At 36.4% G+C, this 22,357-nt stretch overlaps 1 protein-coding gene across 4 annotated transcripts in view; it reads left to right on the top strand.

The window, feature by feature from the left end:
- Positions 1-22,357, top strand: part of Fut8 (fucosyltransferase 8) — a 214,633-nt gene that overhangs the window by 79,986 nt on the left and 112,290 nt on the right. The window lies entirely within an intron of this gene.

Here is a 22,357-nt window from a genome sequence, read left to right as displayed (position 1 = left end):
TAATAGTGATCATCATTTAAATGAAATGCTAATTTACTATTCAAAGATCTGTACAAATCAGGAAATCACTTCAACAGTTTTCACAGTGAGAGGCAGGGTTCATGCTTGGCTATTTGATTCTATAGACAAAACACTTAACATTGCCACAGTATTACCTTTGAAGATAACCTGAAACCCCCTTTGGGATAATTTTTTCTCCCTTTCACTAAATATTTCAGTTATTAGAGAGAAAAGATTAATATTTCAGGATCAATAATTTGGGAGGGGGTGGAGGATATAAGATATTAAAGAGCTTACTAAGGATTTGAAGCCTGGTTGAAGATAACAGAAAGTAAGGAACCTGGAAACAGGTAAGCTGTTGTTCTTTATTTCACATTTCTGGAGAGATGGAGATTGAATTTGACTGTTGTAATCACTAAATTTCATGATGTTCTGTGACCTTGAAAGCTTGATACGGGAATAGTGATCATTAATTTGTAAGGTGGCTTTGTCCAGTAGAAATTTAGTATAAACTATATATTTTAATTTTATTATGATCATATTAAAATAAATGAAAAGAGAACTAGTAACTAATCACTATAATATTAGTGATATATTTTACACTTTCAAATCCATATTAAATCTTTGAAATCTATATGTATTTTATAGTTATAACATAATTCAGTTCAGATTAGCCACAAATCATATGCTTAATGGCCATATTTGGCTACTTAATGGAGAGTGCATTCACATACTATCAAAGGGGAAAAGTTTGGTTGCAGATGTTACATTCATAAAAAGCTTCCGATTTTAATTCTGGGTAGATGGATTATTTTCCTTCTGTACGGTGGAGAGGCGTTTGTGTTAAAGGCACTGCAGTCCAGTTTTGTCTGTCTTGCTTAGTAAAGGGACATATTTTATACTCAGTAAGAAGGAAGTGGGGCAGGATTTGCCAAGTATTTAGTTAGGCTTCCTACAATTTGAGGTCTGTGGGTTAGAAAGAAAACTCTCTAAGGACTCTAGAAATTGGTTGCTATTGGAGAAATATTTGTTGTCTCCTCATTTCTCCTAACACTAGGAGTGGAACCCATCAATCATTACCCTTTTAAGTATACTTGTGACTTTGGGGGAAGTTCTTGTTTTTCAGTTGAGAAAACTGAAATTGAAGATAATAACTCCTTCTTAGGGCTGTATAACATAGGGCTAGATAGTAACATTTGCTTTTATTCTTATATGCATGATATAATTGGGCAACCCTCTTCTTCGCCAGCTTCCCCTTCTCCCTTTCCCTCTCTTTGGGATAGGATCTCCTATAGCTCAGACTGACTGAATTCCCAATATAGTTGAGGAGGTTCTTGAACTCTTGATTCCCTTGTTTTTGTCTCTCAAGTTCTAGGATTGCAAGTGTGTACCACTATGCCCAGTGTGTTTGCAGTAGTGTATGTAAAAGTCCATTAATGTGGGATTCCTCTCTGTATGCTATGAATACCTTTGGTGGATAAAGAAACTGTCTTGGCCTGTGGTAGGGCAAAAGAGTAGAGCTAGGCCGGGAAAACTAAACTGAATGCTGGGAGAAGGAAGGCAGAGTTAGGAGAAGCCATGTAGCCCCTCTGGAGACCGGGGAACTTTACCCAGTAAGACATAGCCTCACCGCGACACACAGATTAATAGAAATGGGTTAAATTAAGATGTAAGAGTTAGCCATAAGAACCTAGAGCTATTGGCCAAACAGTATTGCAGGTAATACAGTTTCTATGTGGTTATTTCGGGAGTCTGGGTGGCCTGGAAACAAACAAGCAGAGGGTGGCCAGGAACACACTAGCAGCCTCTTACTACAGTTCGTATTATATACATAATAACTGCTTGCTGTTAGTTTCTCTGTTTTAGATTCAAGCATGTAGCTTAATGAGAATTTGAGACGAACAAGAGAGATAGAAGTGAACATTCAGGTCAGAATTATAGGATTAATTTGGAAGTAGACAGTTTTTTGAAGGTACAGTGTTCCACCCCCTTTCTTCTCTTTAAGTGTATTCAAGAATATTTGTATGGCAATCACCCTGGAATTGTTAAGCTGTAGTTTAGGGTTTATCTTCAGGACCTCAGATCAATTTCTCTGGCGTAGAGCCTAGTACCAGCTTATCTTACTTAGTGGTCTGTTGCTGTGAAGAGACACCATGATAGCAGGAACCCATTTTATAGAAGTAAACATTTAATTGGGGCTGGCTTACAGTTTCAGAGGCTTAGTCCATTATCATGGCAGGAAGCATGGCAGCACGCATTGTTGTAATTAAAAAAAAAAGTGGCACAAGAGAGAAAGCCGCCATGCAGCAGAATTCACGTGGAGGGTTTTATTGAGGGAAAGGGAGCGTAAAAAGTGGGAAGGGGAGGGGGAGACCAGCCTCTGGGAACTAGAGCAGCAGAAGGAAAGAGAGAGGCAGTTAGAGGGGGGAGAGAGTTGGGAGGTGGGTAGGGCCCTTTTAAAGGGAATATAGTGAATGTGTACAGGAGGTGCTCTTAGTGGCTACAGCTGAGGACATAACCTATCAGAACCCCAAGTGTAGGCCACTAGAGATGCCTGAATACTAACACACAGGTGGGGTTGGTGCTGGAGAAGTAGCTGAGAGTTCTACATCTGGATCTGCAGGCAGCAAGGCAAGAGAGCCATTGGGTTTGACTTGGGCTTTTGGAAACCTCAAAACCCAGGTCCAGTGGCACACTTCCTTTAACGAGGCTATACTTCTTAATCCTTTCAAATAGTGCCACTCCCTGGTGACCAAGCATTCAAATCTATGAGCCTATGGGGCCATTCTCATTCAAACTACCACACAGGTGTATGCAACCTGTGGCCTATAAGCCATATGCAACAAAAACTGGCCCTGAAGGCAGCTCAATGCTGTTCTGGAACATGAACTTTATAGATGAAACACTGTGTCAAAAGGCTGGACATGCCTGCTAGGCTCTACAGTATTGTGAGTTCTTTTATTCCGTTCAGTGTGGAATTTGAGAGTTTTCTTTATATTCTTATGGTTAAATATGGTTCTAGGCTATGAATGTAGCTCAGTCTTAGTGTACTCGCTTATCACATGCAACACCCTGGGTTTCATCCCCAGCCTTGTAAAACAAGCAAGGAAATGAAAAAATATTCTGGTGATAATTAAGGAGTTATTTTTATTTAATGTGTTAAGTTTTACAATTTGTTCATGGTGGAGGTAGAATAGTTCTTGCAGAGGATTCAGTTCCTATCACCCATAACAGGTGGTTCACAATGATCTGACACCCCTGGGAACCCTGACCACTACAGGTATCTACATTCATGTGCACATACACACATACACATAGGTTAAAAATAATAAAAATAAATGTTAAAATTTTACATGTCACATGATATATGTGATTTTCTTATGTTAAGGATAGGATTATGAAATTTACTCATTCAACTAGTATTTAACACATATCACTTAGTAAATATCATTATTTACTAAATGACTAGCAAATACTATTTAGAATATATTGTTATGTTTTATGAATATATTTAAGTCAAGTTATTCAAGTAATATAGTCTCCAGTATGAGCGGGAAAGGAAGGCAGACTGGAAGCTACTAATAGTGAAACTGAGGTCAGAAGGTATTCTCTAGTGCTAACTAATGGGACAAAATCAGTGCTAATTTACATAGCTAATATGAATAAGAACAGATGGAAATTTTCAGGTGTTTTGGCCTGGGTTACTATATTAGTCATGTTTTAGATGAGAGTCAGGTCAGGAATGCTTTTTTGTGTAATTTTTTTTTTTTTTTTTTGCCTGTTGCTTTGCCCGCTAGAAACACTCTTCCTTTGAGTTTTATCTTTGTTGGTTTTCAGAGCAGTGTTATTGTACTTTTTATTAAATCAAGTTGCATCCATCTGGTGCCTCACATAGACCTTACATATTTTAGATTTTTCAAGTAAATTCTTACTCAAATTGTTTCAAACCATATCTTTAAATTTCCATGTTTGGAAGAATATATTTAACTCTTAGCATTGGTGTCTTTAGCTTCCAAATCTTTTTGGCTCCAGCATCTTTAATTATTGGTTTAAGCAACTCTATTTTTAATACCTATAGTTCTGTTCATTCTCAGACTAGGTCACCAGAACTTGTCATTGTTAAAAAAGTCATTGTTTGCCTCTCTTCATTTTAGGCGCGTGCTCAGACTGAATGAAGCTAAAATATGTAGTACTCTGCCTTACATACAAGATACAACGTTGCATGTTTTAAATTTAACCATTTTGCTAGTACAGTGATATTATTTATATCTCAGAATGTCAACTGTTCTTCCATGCTATGTAGAACTCATACATTATTAAGACTTTTAGTAGGCTTTTTACCTATAACATCCATTTTACTTTCCCTTTAATCATCCTCAATATTTTCTGAAGGACCCAACCCTTGGGTCCTTTAGAAAATTATCAGAATTGGAATTTGTAAATTACAAATGAAAAGAAAAGGGACATATTTAGAAGTTGGGAGCAGCTCAAGTACAGGGAAGAAAATCCACAGTCATTTATGTTACTCCTCTTTCATTGAGAAAAATCCTAGCTCAATGTACTTGACTTTTCTCAGGAGCTGGTAGCAATGGTGATAATGGCTGTGATGGTAGACGTCATTGTAGGAATGGATTTAAGAGATACTCAGTTTTTAAAAAAATTAATTATGGAGATAATCTTAAAGATAGACATTTCATTTTCTTTTTTCTTTTCTTTTCTTTTTTTTTCTCCTTGGGACTTTTTATTTTATTTTTTTCTCATTTTTTTTTATTAAAGATTTCCATCTCCTCCCCTTCTCCTCCCCCTTCCCTCCCCTCCCTTCCACCCATACCCCCACTCCACCCCTCTCCAAGACAAAGAGCCATCAGATCAGGGTTCCCTTCACTATATTAAGTCCAAGGTCCTCCCAGCTCCCCCTAAGTCCAGGAAGGTGAGCAACCAAACTGACAAGGCTCACAGTGAGCCCGTCCATGCTGTAGAGTTCATGTTCATTGCCGTTGTCCTTGGTTTCTCAGTCCTCCTCCACGGTCAGCCACATTCAGAGAGTCCGGTTTGGTCCCCTGTTCCAAAGTGAAATTCTAATATGTCAAGAATTCATCAATAATGCTGCTAGGGGAAAAATGAGAGCAATACTGGGGAGAATGTTCTTTAATATGGGGTTTCAGTTGCTGCCCAAATTCAATTAATAATGTGGTTATTACCAGATGTTTTCTTTGTAAGATAGTCCTGCGTTCAGTATTGGTTTGTGAATATATCAGACATTTAAAAAAATACTGACAATGCTGGACTCAGGATTATCTTCTCACTTACTATCCTTGCTGTCTCATTCCTGTGCTGAGTGTGTGTCAGACTTTAACAGTGCTGATGTAATTCTGAACTATTTTAAACTTGAGAAAAACACATTATTTTTCCTTTATATTTAACAGCAATTTTAGTACAAACAATTATACTTTTTTTGGATACCTTCAGATTCTTTTGGAATGATGTTAGAAAACAGTAATATTTTGGGACTGAGTGTTGGATCTTAAGAGACTACCTCAAATCTCAGTTGTCAGCTTAGGTGTGACTTGGGACAAGGTAATTTTTTTTAAGAGTTTGTTTTGCTTTATGGATAAAACAAGAATCATAAAATACCTACTTAATAGACATCTTGAGGGTTGAACCAGTTTGTAAGATGGAACAATCCCTATACGTGACATATATTGAATAACTAGTTATTATTAATTTTTTGTTATAATATTCTCAATAAATTCTAACAAATAAAAATTGTTTTGGCATTTTTAGAAAATTTCAGAAAGTAATTTTCAGGTTAGAGCTTTACTCCCTTCTCAAGCTGCTTTCAGACTGAAGTGCTGTCTAGATTTTCATGTGCCTAGGACTTACTTGGGGATCAGGTTAACACATATTTAGTAGTTTCCTAATAGTTCTGAAATGTTGCTTCTGAGAAGCCTTTTAAGCAAAGTTACATGCTCATGTGTGCTTCTCAGTCTCTCAATTTACCTACTTTGGCATTTTTGATTTTAAGTCTATTTCCTTTGTCAAATTGAAGGACACCTAGTCAGAACTCTTGGGCTAAAAGCCAGATAATATGTTAGCCTGAAGGTTTTTTTTTGTTTGTTTGTATTTGTTTTTCCTTTCCACTACTCTTTTTTAAAAAATTTGACTTCGTGAACCTTTCTTCAGGGATTCCATTTTTGTCTCCTTTCGTTATTTATGTAATCTTCTTTGGACTCTTCTAATCTCTCAGCAGCTTCCTTAAAGTATAGCAGCCCAAACTTGATTTAGCCCAAACTGACTCAATAAAAATGGGTAATTGTTGAGGAGAAGAATATAGTACCTTCCATTTCTAAAGTTCCGTGATTTTTATTATTTTAAGAAGAAAACATTTGTTTACGATTTTTATCAGCTGTTACGTTTTGCGTTTCGATGTTTCCTACCATGATAGTTGCTTTCTTTGTGTTTTTTCAAACATACCACTTGAATATATTTTTCAACTTCTGTGTATTTTAGAGGAGAACTAGTCAATATTTTCTTATACATTCTCATTTGTGTGTATGTGTGTGAATCTGTTTTCTAAAGTAATCAAGATCTTGTTGACTTTTATTCCATGTAGGCATGGTGGATCAATTAGAATTCTGTCAACAAAACAACCCATACCAGTGACTTCAGGCATGAAAATTTGATACAGGGATAGGTTCCAGAAGTGTTAGGAGGCATGAAAAGTAAAAGTAACTGAAGTAGCACAGATAATAACTGCAGGAAGCCTCTTTCCCATAGGTGTGAGACAATAAAAAGCTTGGAATAGGACATATTAGAGCCTCTAGAGAACTATTGTCTGGTGGCTGCTGCTGTTTCTGAGACCTGTAGCTTCCACCAACTGCTGCTTTGGGGTAGAGGGCCTGTGCTGGGGCATTCCTGACTGAATAAGACACATAGTTTCTCTTTAGTGCTTTTATTGGCAGTATTAGGAAGTTATCTAGTGAAAGAGAAAAGTAGTATAAAAGTTTTGAACAGAAAGGATTATTAAAGGATGGGTTTGGGCCTGAGCAATAGCTGAGTAACAAGTATATCCATCTCTTGTCTTTGACTTACATGATGGCATAGGCCTGTGTTTCTTGGTCTTTTCCTAGACAACAGGATCCTAAATGCTCATAGTGCTTGAGGGTCTAGAATAAAACATAATTTCCAGTGTTTTAACCATAGCCATGTATTGCTTAGGGATAAGAATTGTTCTGATGACTGCATTACTGGATTATATAGTCACTGTTTGAAAACATAGACAGGTGTCCCTGACTTTGTTAGGCAGTATAATCTTATGGTACCACCACTGTATAAATGGAACATCAGTCACTATGACTTATTTGTCTGTTTGATGTGATTAGGGACATGAGATAGGACCTATTGTTCTAAAACAACTCTGGTATCTTCCCTCCCTCCCTCCCTCCCTCCCTCCCTCCCTCCCTCCCTCCCTCCCTCCCTCCCTCCCTCCTTCCTTCCTCCCTCCCTTCTTTTCTCCTCCTCCTCTTCCTCCCCCCCTTCCCCCACTTTTTTAAATCATTAGATTCACATTGGTTGGGTTTTCTGTTGTTTAAGAGCCTGTGTAAATTTGGTAGGATTGAAAAATTGGCTGCCCACTGTCAAACAGTTCTTGATGTAGCAACCAGTTTTTAAACTGAAGACTTAAAGACTCTCTAATACTCTCTTCCCAAGAGCTCCTCATCGTTTAACCACTTGATGGATCTTAAGATGCTTGATTCTAATTTGTTATGTCATTAGGGGTGATGGATTCTGCATTATAATAGGTTCCCAGAGGAGGCTAAATGTATTGGTCTCCAAGTCAAATTTTTCTCTGCCCTTCCTGGTTTGAAAATCACTGGTTTGACTGGACTTCAGTTGTATGTGGGGTTTATATGGTTGTATAGAGAAGGAATGATCATAGTGTAAGAACTTCTACAGGTTTGTTTGATGGCGTTTTCCAGTCCTGAGTGCCTGTTACCAAATTACCAGGTAGCCGTTTCCCAAATAACTGACTCAGAGACTTACTATAAATTGTAAATGCTCAGCCAGTAGCTCAGGCTTATTTCTAAAACTAGCTCTTGCATTTTAACTTAGCTCTTAACTTATTTATATTCTGCCACGTGGAATACCTTTATTAACATGACACATTCATCTCCTGCGCCCTCTGCATTTGGCTGGCAACTCTTCTGATTCTGTCCTTCTTTTTATTGTCCTCTTAGTCTCATTTTTCCATCTAACCTACTCCAACCCTGCTATAGGCCAGTGAGCTCTTTATTAGCCACTGAGAGCAATACATAGTCATAGTATATAAAAAGATTGTTCCACAGTGGGTTTGTGTAGCTAGGACTATTTTGAGCAGTTTGACACAGGTGTGTAGTTGAGTAGAGCCATGCCTATCATGTACAGTTTTCATGCAAGGTCTTCAGGCTTTACAGTAATTCTGTTTGTTTAAGGGAAACTGACTAACCAGGTGTAGGGTCATAGAGCAAGTTAATGCATTAGATATCTTGTGTTTATTAAGGCTCCTAAGACTCTTAACTGCTGATTGCTCTTTATAGGGCTGTTTATAGTTTCAAAACAATATATTTGGATTGAATTTAACACTGATGGCATTTTCCCTGTTGTAATAGTTGCAGATATTTAAACTTAGAGAGCATAAAGTCTTGAGCCAGATAAATACAGTTTTTCTTAACAGAAATTTAGGGAGATGTCTCAGTTGATAAATTGTTTGCTTAGTGCTAGGGATGTGGAGACAAGAGAATTTCTGGAGCTTCTGGTTCTGTCAGCCTAGCTGAATTGGTGAGTTCTAGTTCAGTGAGAGACTGCATCTCAGAAAATGAGGTAGAAAGTATTTGAGGAAGACCACTTCTCTGATTTCCTCCATAGTGTACCTGTAAACACACGCACATACACATGTATACACACATACACACAAAGTATCACCAAAGCTCATCGCTTTGTTCTCTTTAAGGCACTATGCTTCCGTAGCTTTCCTTGAGCCCAGATATTCAAAGGTTCTAGATATTTTCCTCTTGACTGTTGATGTGTATGTGTGAATATTATCTGTAAAATTTTAAGTCTGGCTGTGGAGAGAGAATTAGTCTAATTGAGGAGAAAGTTAACATAGGGAGTTAAAGATTCAAGGGGATTCCTACAGAAGGGTAAAAAAGTGAACTCAATTTTCGGATCCTAAACAAAACATTTTGATTGGCATGTGGAGACCCTTATGTTCACACAAACATCTGTATTTGAATATTTATAGAAGATAATCGGTCAAATTACTGTTATTTTAATTTGCTTAGCTTGGCTGATTGCTGCAGTTTGATATTAGTTGAATTCTAGATGAAGAGCTGTAACTACATTATGCTTTGTCCTTGAAACTCCATGGGGCCCCCTCCCACCTCTAAACTGTGGTGCCTTTTTGTCTTTGCCAAATCTTCTTGCCCCTTTTAGGAAAAAATTAGTGAAGGTGAAAGCTGTAAAGATTTGATTTTTTAAAATTGAATCAATTCACATTTAGTGATCAGGAATTGTGTAAGTATTTTAAACTATTTCTATAGACTTTGCCTTCAAAGAAGCTGTCCTTTACAACTTATACTTTGAGATAAATTTCTCAGTTGACTTTGAAATATGCTTCATGTTAATAGCAAAAAGCATGTTTCTAGATAATTAGTATTTCTTTTTATCTCATTTAAACAGCTAACAATTTTAGAGACCCAGATTCAAGCTATAGCACCTTTCTCTGCAATACCGTGTGGTTTTATTTAACGTCTTACATTCTAGGGGAAAGAAGCTAAGTGCCATTTTCAGTTAATATTGAAGTAACTTTGTAACTTAATAATCCTTTTCATTTTAAGTCAGAAACCCTGTTCTTTTTTTTTTTTAGATAATTTTCCCTCACTCAGAAAACACTATTATTTGTTGATGGGTCTCACTGTTCCTTAGGGGAGTAAACTGATTTATATTATTTTAGCTGTAAAAAGGATACAGAAACTTCTCATATGCTTTTTTTGGAGCAGGGACTGTTTTCTGTGTTTGTTTGCTAGACTGGCTTCTTCCTCACCTCACCACTGTCACCTAAATGGTTTCCTTTTATTCATATAATCAGTAAAGCATAAGCAGGTAGTTTACTTTGTAGTTTACTTTGTCTTCTGCTTTTTTCCTTTATCCTACGTAAATGGACATAATTGAATACATTTTGTGGATTGTTTAGTTAGAATCTATAGTAAGTATTTAGTCTCAGTGTTATGTAGATACTGTCTTTGTTTGGGGATTGTAGGGTCTCAGAAATATGTTTTATATATTGCAAATTAGAGGGTACGTTTTGGTAATGTTCTGTCATTTACATGAATCCATTACTGTTCTCATTTAATTCATTTTATGGTAGATTTTAATCTAGATGATTTATATATTTTATTTTTCTCCTTTTACCCATCCTTTTTGTGACCTTGTCCAAATATTTTCTAACCTATCTTTTTCAAATTTCTCAGTATCTTCTTAGGAAAAACTGATTTGTCTAATTGTGTAATCTGCTAGCAGAATTTAAACGATTAATTATTCCTTATGCTGTTACAATAATTATTAATTTTTAAATGTTTTATTATCTGATGTTGTGTTATGACTATTTATTTCATATAGTACACTTGTATGTAGAACTAGAATAGTATCATAAACACCTAAAATCAACTAACCATTGATATCTGCACTTGGGGCCAGTCTTTCTGACATTCTTCTTAAGTTTGGAAGCTTGTTTTACAGCATTTTTTCAGGTTTTGATTAGGCACAATGTTCACCTTAAGTTAACCAATATGCTTTTTGCTAAGTAGATTAAAACTCAAATAAAATTTAAGCCAGTAATGTAAGACGTACTAAGTCATTCATCTCCCATGTGAACTGGCAAGAAAAGTAGCTGTATTCCTTACTAATAAGAACAACAATGAGGGACAGGTTAGGATTTCCCAGGTAAACTAATTTTGGTAAGGATTACTTCTGTGATGATAGGTTAAAATTCACCAATTTGCCATACACACACACACACACACACACACACACACACACACGGAAAAAAGAAATACAAAGCTGCAAACATTTAAAAATAAACAGTTCTTTTAAGTTAGAGAAAGAAGAGAGAACTAGTGCACCAAAACTAAATCATAAGAACTATTTGAAGGCTGGCATGGACAAGTCAGAGAGACAAAAACTTCAGGGGGAACCCCCATACTTCTGGGCCTTTCCCTCTAGTTCTTTACAGTGACTATCAGCATGGGAGAACAAAAATTCCGTTTCTTAGAGCTAGAGAGGAGAAAGGTAATCATTTTCAAAATATCCCAGAGATTTCTGTTCTTAACAAGAAAAACGTCTTTTACTAAAATCTCATTGACCTTGGGGAAGGGGAGTTCCCAAGTTCTGTTCCAGCCACTGTTTTCCCAAGAAAGCAGAGCAAAGTTGAGAGGCTCCAGTGGAGTTCATTGTTGGGCACAGGTCAATAGGAGGCTAACGCCTGATCATGGGATCTGGTCCCTTCTTCCACACCTTGATGAAGTACTGAAGGCCTCTTTGTTACAGTTTTTTTCTGCACAGTATATCCTGTAGCACTTTGGCTAAAAATTACAATATGCTAAAATGTATGTCCCTCTCCTCTACACATAGTTTAATAAAGAAAGAGCAGCATTGGAATCATACTCTCAGGGCCAGGATGTCAGGACCAAGCTGTGAATTTAAAACATGTATGATTAATATGCCACGGGCCTTAATGAGAAAAATAAACATATAAGAACAGGTAGAAAATGCTTAGGAGAGAGATGGGCAGTCTTAAAAAGAACAATAGAGAAATGAGGTTAAAGAGAAATAGAGATTAAAAACATTGTAAGAAGCTGGGAATGGGATGCATTCTGTAATTCTAGCTGGCGAGTGACTGAGGCTGGAGTATGGAGAGTCCAAGGTTATCTTGGCTCTGTAGCTCTTTCTGCAGTTGGCTGGGTGAGGCTTCCTTTGCTTTATCTGAATAGGATTTGTGGGTAGGCAAAGAGACTCTTTAACAACTGGTCTGTGGCAGGGGCAACTCTTAATCCTTTCAGTGTTTGGCAGCAGAGAACCATGTCAGGAGACAGGCAGAAGCAACAAGTGAGTCTTTCTAGTATTATGTGCCTAGGTTATCAGGACGCTTAGCCATACCTAATTCTCAGTCCTTTTGCTGATTTGGTATTGGGACCCTTATGTCTTGGCAGAGGTCAGTTTGTAGCTCTCAGCCTGGAGTTTGAGCCCCTTGTCCCTGAAGATTTGAGCTTGCTGCAACTCTTGAACATGCTTTCTTCTCTGATCTTTAACCTTTTATCAGCCTTTCACTCTCGTCTCTGCTTTTGTTTCTCTAAATTCCCCAGAACTGTTTGCTTTTTAAGATATTATTATGAAGTAGTGAATATTGCTTAAAAATAAAGTTTTAAGCCGGGCGGTGGTGGCGCACGCCTTTAATCCCAGCACTCGGGAGGCAGAGGCAGGCGGATCTCTGTGAGTTCGAGACCAGCCTGGTCTACAAGAGCTAGTTCCAGGACAGGCTCCAAAGCCACAGAGAAACCCTGTCTCGAAAAACCAAAAAAAAAAAAAAAAAAAAACCAAAAAAAAACAAAAAAAAAATAAAGTTTTATTTTCCCCCAAAATATGTTTTTTACACCATATAGCTCTTTGAATTCTGATTTGCTAAATTTAAGATCTTTCTATTCTTATTTTTAAAAAGTCTAGCTATTTAGTGATAAGTACCATAATTTTATAAGACCTCAAACATTGTAAACATATTAAGCAAGGACAACAAACTGCAAACATTGGATGGTGGCTCTAGAGTCTTCTTTTTCACTTCCATTACTACCACCACCACCATCAGCAACAGCAGCACCAGCATCTCCACCACCAGTACCACCAGCACCACCAGTACCACCACCATCATCAGTACCACCACCACCACCACATCATGATCATGATCATGTGTGTGTCTGTATCACTGAATATGGTAATTTTAAACCTGGGTGATATAGTAACTTTATTTTATCAATTTTAAGAATGAAATTGTTTCTATAATAGAGAATAAATAATTTTGTTAGATGTTGATTCTCTTTTAAAATGAATTGTCTTGCCATACCATTGTTTTAAAATTCTTCATGTGTTTAAAATTATTTTATAAGAAGAAAATACTAAAAACTGAAGTGCCCAAATGTATACCATAATTATGAATACAGAATTTGTAATTGATATTTAAAATTAGTTGCTACATGAACACATGTATATAGATAAAAGCATGGTAGACATTTTAAATGAAAATTTCTCTTTTTGCACCCATTTTTTATTATTCAAGATTTTTATTAGGTGGTTGTTGTATTCTAGACTGAATAATAGTCAGTAAACAAAGAGAAATTGTCTGATTTCTATTCAGTTTCTATTCAGTTGTGTAGACTGATACTTAGTATATCAGATGGTGATAAGTGTTCTAGAGAAAAACAGGCACACAGGAGATATTGAAGTGTTCAAGGGGGAAACACAGTGCTTTAACATAGAACAAAGGAAAGTTTCATTGAGAAAATGGTAATTGAGTGGTAGTTTGAATTTGATGAGGGACAAAGCCATGGAACAGGTAGGAGAGTGTGTTTCAGATAAGTCTGCAAGTCCTGTATGGAGTACAGACCGGGTAGTCTAGAACACGACCAGACCTTACTAGATAGCTGCAGCAGTCTGAACTTTCCAGCTTTCTGCTTCAGCTCTTAAGTGCTGGAGATTGCAGATGTGCCAGCCCTCACCATTGTCTTGTTCATCCCATTCTCATTCATTCATAGTCTCTCGCTCTCATCTTGCTACCCCTGCATCCATCTATGTAGTGTTTGGGAGCGGTGGGCTGCATTCCCGCCCAGCTCCCAGCCGCCTGGCTAGCTTATGCCCCGAAATAACAACACACAAACTGCCTGGCCCATTAGTTCCAGCCTCTTATTTACATCTTGATTAACCCATATCTAATAATCTGTGTAGCACCACGAAGTGGTGCCTTAGCGGGAAGTACTAGCTTACGTCCATCTTGGGCCAGAGCTTCATCGAGTCTGTCTCCCTGAGGAGAGGCACGGCGGTCTGACTGAGCCGTCTACCTCACTTCCTTTTTCCTGTTCTGTCTACTCCACCCACCTAAGGGCTGGCCAAAGCAGTTTCTTTATTAACCAATGAAATCAATTCAAACAGAAGACTCTCCCACATCACATCTATCCATGTGCATTCTTAGTATTAGCACTTCCATTAAAATAACAACCAAACCAAACTGGTCCTCCTTCATTCTTAGGCATGGTAGTGATGGTAGTCCTGCAACACCTTGTTCTCCTAGGTATCCCATCTTCAGAGGGTGTTACTCTGAGCTGTGTGTGTCAAGGTTTAGCCTTTTGAGGACTGGTTGGCCAAGTGGGAAGAGTTTTGCAATTGAGCTCTTTAGACTCATTCATTTGCAGCAAGTCTACTCTCCTCCTTCCCTCCATTTTCCCTTTTTGTGTTTTTTGTAATGTTTTCCAGATCTGCTAGCAGAGGTCTACTCTTGTCCATTATTACTTTCATTGGTAAGATGAGCCTTTACGGAATGTTTCAAAGGATTCATGGTTGGGATTCTTTATTGTGATAACTTAAAGGATTCCTGGTCCTTTGTGAACCTAGGAATTATTAACCATTAGTAGTAGAAGAGTACTTTTCCCCATAAATTATTTGTCTAGGTTGTTAGGGTCTTTCATTCTGTGCACATGTGGACTTGGTTTCAGGTAATTTAAAGAGCTCTGAAAACACGGGTTTTCACTCTAAAGTGAGACATTTTCCAGCATTTTTTTGTTACCTTGTTTTTTTTCTGAATTCTAGTCTGCCTTTCCAACTTGTTAGTGTGACTGGCTTTTATCTGGGCTTCCTCTTTTACATATTTCAGTGCCCGAATACTGAAGCAATCCCAAGCTGTTATGGGGCTCACTTGTTTTGTCTTCTTTGTGTAGAGATCAGTTTTCAGCTCTCTGATATCAGATATATAATTTGTCCTGTTTTCTAATTGTTTACATGTAGAAGTATTACTTTTGTTTGTTTGTTTCTTTTGAGATACGGTCTCATTATGTAGTCCTGTCTGGCCTGGAATTTACTATATAGACCAGGTTGGTTTCAAACTCACAGAAATCCACCAGCCTTTACCTTCTGAGTACTGTAATTAAAAGTGTGTGTTACCATCCCCTGCTGGAAATTAATTCTTGACCCATTATTTCCTTATGGGTAGAAGTAAAGATCTCATAACATTTTTTTTAAATGGAGAATATTCTTAGCAAGCAATATATCTGGTGTATTACAAATTGAGTACAATCACCTGAAAAATACTGATTTTAAAATATTGCTTAAAACCATGAGGGGTGTGCCCACCTACTGAGACGGTGGGGCTGATCTACTGGGAGCTCACCAAGGCCAGCTAAACTGGGACTGATATAGCATGTGATCAAACTGGACTCTCTGAACGTGGCTGACAAGGAAGGCTGACTGAGAAGCCAAGGACAATGGCACTGGGTTTTGATCCTACTGCATGTACTGGCTTTGTGGGAGCCTAGTCTGTTTGGATGCTCACCTTCCTAGACCTGGATGGAGAGGGGAGGACCTTGGACTTCCCACAGGGCGGGAAACCTTGACTGCTCTTTGGACTGGAGAGGGAGGGGGAGGGGGAGGGAAGAGGGGCAGGGAAATGGGAGGAAGGGAGGAGGTGGAAATTTTTAATTAAAAATAAATAAATTTTAAAAATTGCCTAAATTAAATTTTTTAGTAACATTTCTGGTATTATTCTACATGTAGCTTTAAATATTGTTTTAGCTGCTTTTGATCTAATACTAATTATCAATTAAATGATGCAGTAAATGAAGGTTGGTGTAATTTAATGATTTACAATGGCTGATCTTGTTTTGGTTTTTCTGTGCCTCACCGAAGATCTCTACCTGTGAATTGGTTTGGTTCAATTCTTTCTTTCTTCCCTTTCTCTCACTTTCCTTTCTTGAATTTAATAAAACAAAACAAAACAAAAAACCCATAACTCTTACTTAGTATGGGACTTCTTTTGGGAACTGCTGAATTTATTTTACCATAAAATAATTATTTTGACTGTGTATTTGAAATAATTTTAAAACATCTGATCAATAAGATTAGACATAATTGTGGGACTATGCCTCATGAATATTTTACTCTTTAGATGCTGGGAAATTGTGTAATTTATTATTACCTTTTTTTTTATTTTCCTCCTCCATTAGTTACACAGCACTGACACCATAAATTGAAGTATTGAGAATGTATCACTAAGTATGAAATTAGGCAAAAGGGGACGTGTTTGAGCTAAACTGAGCAGTAATGTCCCTCAGTCCTGGCAAGGAGTGTGTGTGTAAATCAGATTAGTATTTGTCAGTAAGAGAGAAAGTTGGTTGAAAAGAGAAAATAATAGTTGTACAAAGGTACAGATCAGAAAAAAGTTGTTTAACCGGGTACCTCATAAGGACCTTTTGTAGCAGTAAATTATACTTAAAGTTGAAACAACTTCAAATTAAATTTAAATCACTCCTACTTGTGAATATAATTGAAAATGCCATTAATGAAAATTGACAAATTTATTAAATGCCTGAATTATGTGATTTTATTACATTTTTATTAGCTTATAGAGAATTAGATTTCATTATTGCATTTTTCAAACCAAATTTGTTTTTGTTGTTTTCAGTTGCATTTTATGTTCAAATGACAGATTTTTTTTTCCACTAAATTATCTCAGATATTTCCTTCCTTCTTCTTTCCCTTCCTTTCTTCCCCCCATTACACTGGTTTATTTGTTTTGAGATTGCCTTGTACACTGGCTGGCTTTATATTCACTATGTAGTTGAGCATGACCTTTAGCTCTAGATCCTCCTTGGCTGCATCTTCCCATGCTGGGACTACAGGAAGACAGGATGTGGTCATGTAACACAGAACTGGCTAGGGTTTGTGACTCTCCTGTTCAGCCTCCCTAGTGTTAGAATTACAAGCATGTGCCATGCCTATCATTTTTTAATGAAAAGAATTTTAACAGTAATTATTCTGCAATCGGTTTAAATTCAATCACTAATGTAAAATTCTATTTTTCACATATTTCAGAGGCAGTAGAATCAACTCAAATAACTAGTGCTTTAATTAGCAAATGACAGAACTGTGCCCAACTTTCCTAATATCCTAACCTTTTTACAGAACAGATGGAATGATTGTAAACATTCACTTCATAATTCTTTGAATTAAAACAAACTAGAAAGTCATTACTTCAGAATGCTTCCCTAATTAATTCCGTGTCACGAGATGGACTAAAATTTTCAAGTAAATGAAAAAAAGAAATCATTAGTTCATAGTTTAATGAAGGTTAAGTTTGCAAGATTAACAAATGTTTAGTTTTACTGTTATATTTTAATGCTGTGCTTTCTTGGTTAAGAAACATAAGTGCTTCAGTTTGGAAAAAGAAATTATAAATAAAATGTTAGAGAAAAGCTGATCATGAGTTACAAAGTACTATTATTTAAAGAGCCATATATGAATTAAGTCAATTCAATTATAGATTAACATATCCTCAAATCTATATCTTTAATACACATTGTTGAGCTCAACTCTTTAAAATTAAGTAGTGCTACCGAATTTATTAGAATCTTTCTTAATAGTTCCCCTAAGTGAAAAGGTGTATATATATATATATATATATATATATATATATAATAAAAACAGAATGAAGCAAGCAAAATTAGTATTATGAATTAAAATGACCCTTTAATTCTAGCTGAAACCCCCTGTCATTTTCTGTAAAAGAACCATGGTGAAACTAACTGAATTAACATGTGGAAGGAAGGAGGGGAGGGATAGAAGAGAGATGTTTATAAAGTTCAGTTTTTATTTACTGCTTATACAGTGTGGTAGTTTGAAAGTTATTGCCCCCCCATAAGCTGATAGAGAGTGGCACTATTAGGAGGTGTTGCCTTATTGAAGTAGGTGTCGCCTTGTTGGAGGAAGGGTGTCACTGTGGGGATGGGCTTTGAGGTCTGCTCATACATACACTTAGTTTAGTTCACTTCCTGTTGCCTGTGGACCAAAGATGTAGAATTCTCAGCTCCTTCTTCAGCACTGTGTCTGCCTTCATGCTGCCATGTTCCTCCATGAGATAATGGACTGAACCTCTGAAGTATAAGCCACCACCTCAGTTTAATGTTTTCCAAGAATTGCTGTGATCATGGTGTTTCTCTACAGCAATAGAAATACTAAGACATGTAGTAATCACATTTTTACATTTTTTTCTGGTACGGTAATAATATATGCACATATCAATTTAAAATATTAGTTATTTTTGATACATAGTACAGAATATTATCTTAATTAATCAAAATTGCTAATATTTTAGGAATTAGTTGGCCTAGTTATGAAGTACAAACTTATAATCACATTAATGAGATTTCAACAAGGAGTATCTTACTTTACTAGTTACACACAATAATATAACAGGTTGTCTTTACTGATGCAGTTAACTTATAATATTCCAATAAGTTAACAGTCTGGACTGCTCATCTGTCTCTTTGGCCTCGAATGAAAGCAGTTTAAAGTGATACTCTTATGTTTGAAGAGATGGCTCACTGAGTCAGGTGCCTGCTTGAAAGCATTAGGACCTGAGTTCAGTTCCTTAGCATCCATGTAAAAACCAAGTTTCTTTTTTCAGTGGCTATAACCCCAGCATAGAAGTGCAGAAACTGGCAGATCCCAGAGACTCTCCAGTAGCCAGTGTAGTCAAAATGTCAAATTCAAGGTTGCATTAAAAATCCTATCTAAAAAAATAAGGCAGAGAATTGGTAGAGATTGAGGGAGATATCTTGGTCAGCCTCTGGCCTAACAAATGCCTGAACTGGCCAGTGCACACATGTGCACATGCACACACACACAAACATACATACAAACATACACATACAAGCACACACACACATAGCACAAAACCTCACACACAAAATAGGGTGGAGAGTGAGTGAGAAAGACACACATGATCAGTTGTTGGCCTCCTCACACTTGTGTGCACACAAAACAAGTAAAGTGATGGTACTAATAAACTGAAGTGAAATGTGTACATTTGCAGTTTTTAACTGAGTTGTATGTGTACATATACACTTGTGTGCATATATATTTGATTGGTAATATTATGTAGTGTGAAGAGCAAACTTCTCAAATCAGTCATGGTTATAAAATATATGAACAGCTTACCCAACTATAAAATTGGAATGATATTCTGTAGACTCAAGTAATGGTGAACATTATATGATAATATGCTTAAATGTTTTCAAGCATTGTAAAGCATTTTATAAACTCCAGTTAAAATTACTTTTCTTTTGCTCATTAAGAACCAAATATTTTAGTCTACTACCACTTAGATTTTTTTTCAGGGTTTTACTTATTACAGGACTTCTCTTAGTTACTTTTCTATTGCTATGAAGAGACACAATGGCCAAGGCCACTTATAAAAGAGTTTATTAGGGCTCCCAGTTTAGAGGGCGAATCCATGACTGTCATTGTGGGGAGCATGACTAGTTTGTGTAGCCAATTACAGATCTAGGTTCAGTGAGAGTCCTTGTCTCAAAAAGGAAAAGACAGCTAATGCGTTTGTTTGCATTCTATTGCTGTGATAAACACCATGACCAAAAGCTACTTACGGAAGAAAGAATTTATATTGCCTTCTAGCTTACAGTCCATCACTGAGAGTAGTCCAGTCAGGAACCTGGCAGCAGGAATTGAAGTAGACACATTACTAAGTCGGCTTTCTTGTCTGTACCCCAGGAGCACTTGTCTACAGGTTGTATTTTCGCTGTTGAGATTCCCTCTTCCCAGATGACTCTAGTTTGTGTCATGTTGACAAGAAACTAACCAGTGCAGAGAAAATTGAGGAAGGTGCCAGATATTGACCTCTGCCCTCCACACATGCATGGATCTGTGTACCTGCTGTGGTGGTTTGAATAAGAATGGCCTCCATAAATTCATATATTTGCTTGCTCAGTCATCAGGGAATGGTAGTATTTGAAATGGATTAGGAGGTTTGGCCTTTTTGGAGGAAGTATGTCACTCTGGGTATGCTTTTAAAAGTTAGTATTATTCATCAAATACATTGTCAGGGGAAGCCTGCCATATTTTGATAGAGTTAATATTCTGCAGAAGAAGAGTATTATGAGATTCTAAATAGGAGTAAGATCATAAACGTTTAAAAGGAAAACAACCTACTTCAAGAAAATTTCAGTATATTGTAAGACAATATGTTGAAAGAGTAAATCCTAAAGTTTACAAATGATTTTATTTTTGATCCACTTTGCTTATAATAGTGCTCTCTGATTTCAAATTTGCTGTCTAAAGTTTGACATAAATGTAGTTGTAGCTTATGTGCTCAGTTTCTTTGTAAATCATGTGTGACACAGTCCATGTATTCACATGTTCATAAGTTTTCATTAGTGATTACTAAATGGCAAATACTGCTCTAAGTGCTTGGGAGACAGCAGCAAACAAAATGACCAAAATTACGGTGTTTATATTTTGGCAGTCACAGTTCATACATGACAAGAAAACAACTAGGCTTTCACTGTGGTTAGCAGATGGGGGAATGTTCAATAGATATGCTTTAAATCATGATAGAAAAACTACATAGAAAATACTCATTTTTCAACTTGGTTCTTTTGTTGATTCAATTTAAAAATACTTCTTAAGAACTCTAGAATTCTGAGAAACAATGTCTCAAAAACAGAGTTAAGATAATGTTAATAATTAAGAGCATGATCATGTTTTACTTTGTAATAATTTAGTGTTTTATAGCTTATATAATATCAGTCTTGATTCAAGTATAGTAATTTAATACCTTAGATATTTTGAATACTGGTTTATCAAATACACTGTTACTTCTATAAAAAGTATATGTTTCTATAAAATTTGATTGTTAAAATCCTATCTTTGAGTATTGTGATACTTTATAGTATAATTACAAGTAAAATGTTTCAGCCTATTTTGTTATCACTTGTTGCTTAAATTATTCTTTTTTGAAAGTTTTGTTTTGCTGTTTATTATAGTAGTCTAGGGAACTATAAAGTTGTACTTTTTTGTTTGTGTCTTTGCATATCTATCTAATCTCCTAATATCTTGAAAATAGCTAGGGTATATAATAGTTTCAGCATGTGGTATGATGGAATTTTTCAGTGGTATATAAGTTGTTATAGCAAAGTATTAGTAACTCACATGTCTTCGCTTCAGTTTTTAATGAATTATTAAATTGAATCCATTGCTTAAGCCGACAGACTAGAATTTAATTTTAATCAGAAATCCCAGAGTCTCTGCATTGTTTCTATATAAGTGGAAAAGTAGACCTCACTGATTCTTCACCTGGGTTAGAATGTAGTCCAAAAGTAGAGTTATGCAAGGGGAATTCCGAGTGTTTTTGAGAAAATTCCAAGAAAGAAAGATGAGTCTTGTGACTTCAGTTTCTTTTTTTAAACACAAAATTCTTGGACTGTGTTTTCATGTCCCTCCCAGGTATAGTGGAGAGGTGTGAGTTTACTTCAGGTTATTGATTACAACTGGCTATTGTTATTTGTTTATATGCTTTTATGGAAAACCATTATTTTTTGCCACATGCAGCTTGTCCTTGTGATTTTACACTTGTGTGATTCTTCTTAACTCTCAGTATAAATTGTCTGATGCTCTGAATAAAGTTGACTATTGGATGAGACGTCAGTTCACCTCATTCATTGGTTCCTTTCTCCCAAGCCCCGCCCCCCGTGGTAAACAACTAGAACCATTAGACAGACTCTAGTCTTTATGTGGATGATAGATGGGGATAGCTGAGATTTAGAGGCACAGAATTTTGAGAAAGGGAGAAGATAAAACAATAGGGCTCAACAGCAGCAAACAGTATCCCTGGCAAAACGAACACTGTTACTAAAGTAGCAGACAAGACATTAAATAGCCCTGGGGATTAGTGCTTTTTGAATTTTGCTTTTAAATAATAGTCAGTGAGTATATTTCCTCCTCCTCCCATTCTATGTTTTAGTAAAAACCAGAAGAAATGGGGTTTCTAGAACATTCTGGAGAGAATTTCTTCTCTTTGAGTTTTTGTTCATTTAAAAATCAATAAAAAAATTAAGGTTCAAAAGTAGAAAAATTAATAGTCGCCCTAAACTCTGATTTTTGCAATCTCTTTTCTTCAGCTTTTTAAATCTTTTTGATAATTTGATTTGTGGTCATGTGATATATATAGTTTTGTTCTTTGATATTTGACTTTTCTATCATAGCTTTAGAGTTA

The sequence above is a fragment of the Arvicola amphibius genome, chromosome 7 (assembly GCF_903992535.2).
Source record: "Arvicola amphibius chromosome 7, mArvAmp1.2, whole genome shotgun sequence".
Classification (NCBI taxonomy): Eukaryota; Metazoa; Chordata; class Mammalia; order Rodentia; family Cricetidae; genus Arvicola; species Arvicola amphibius.
This window is presented reverse-complemented; position numbering and strand designations above follow the sequence as displayed.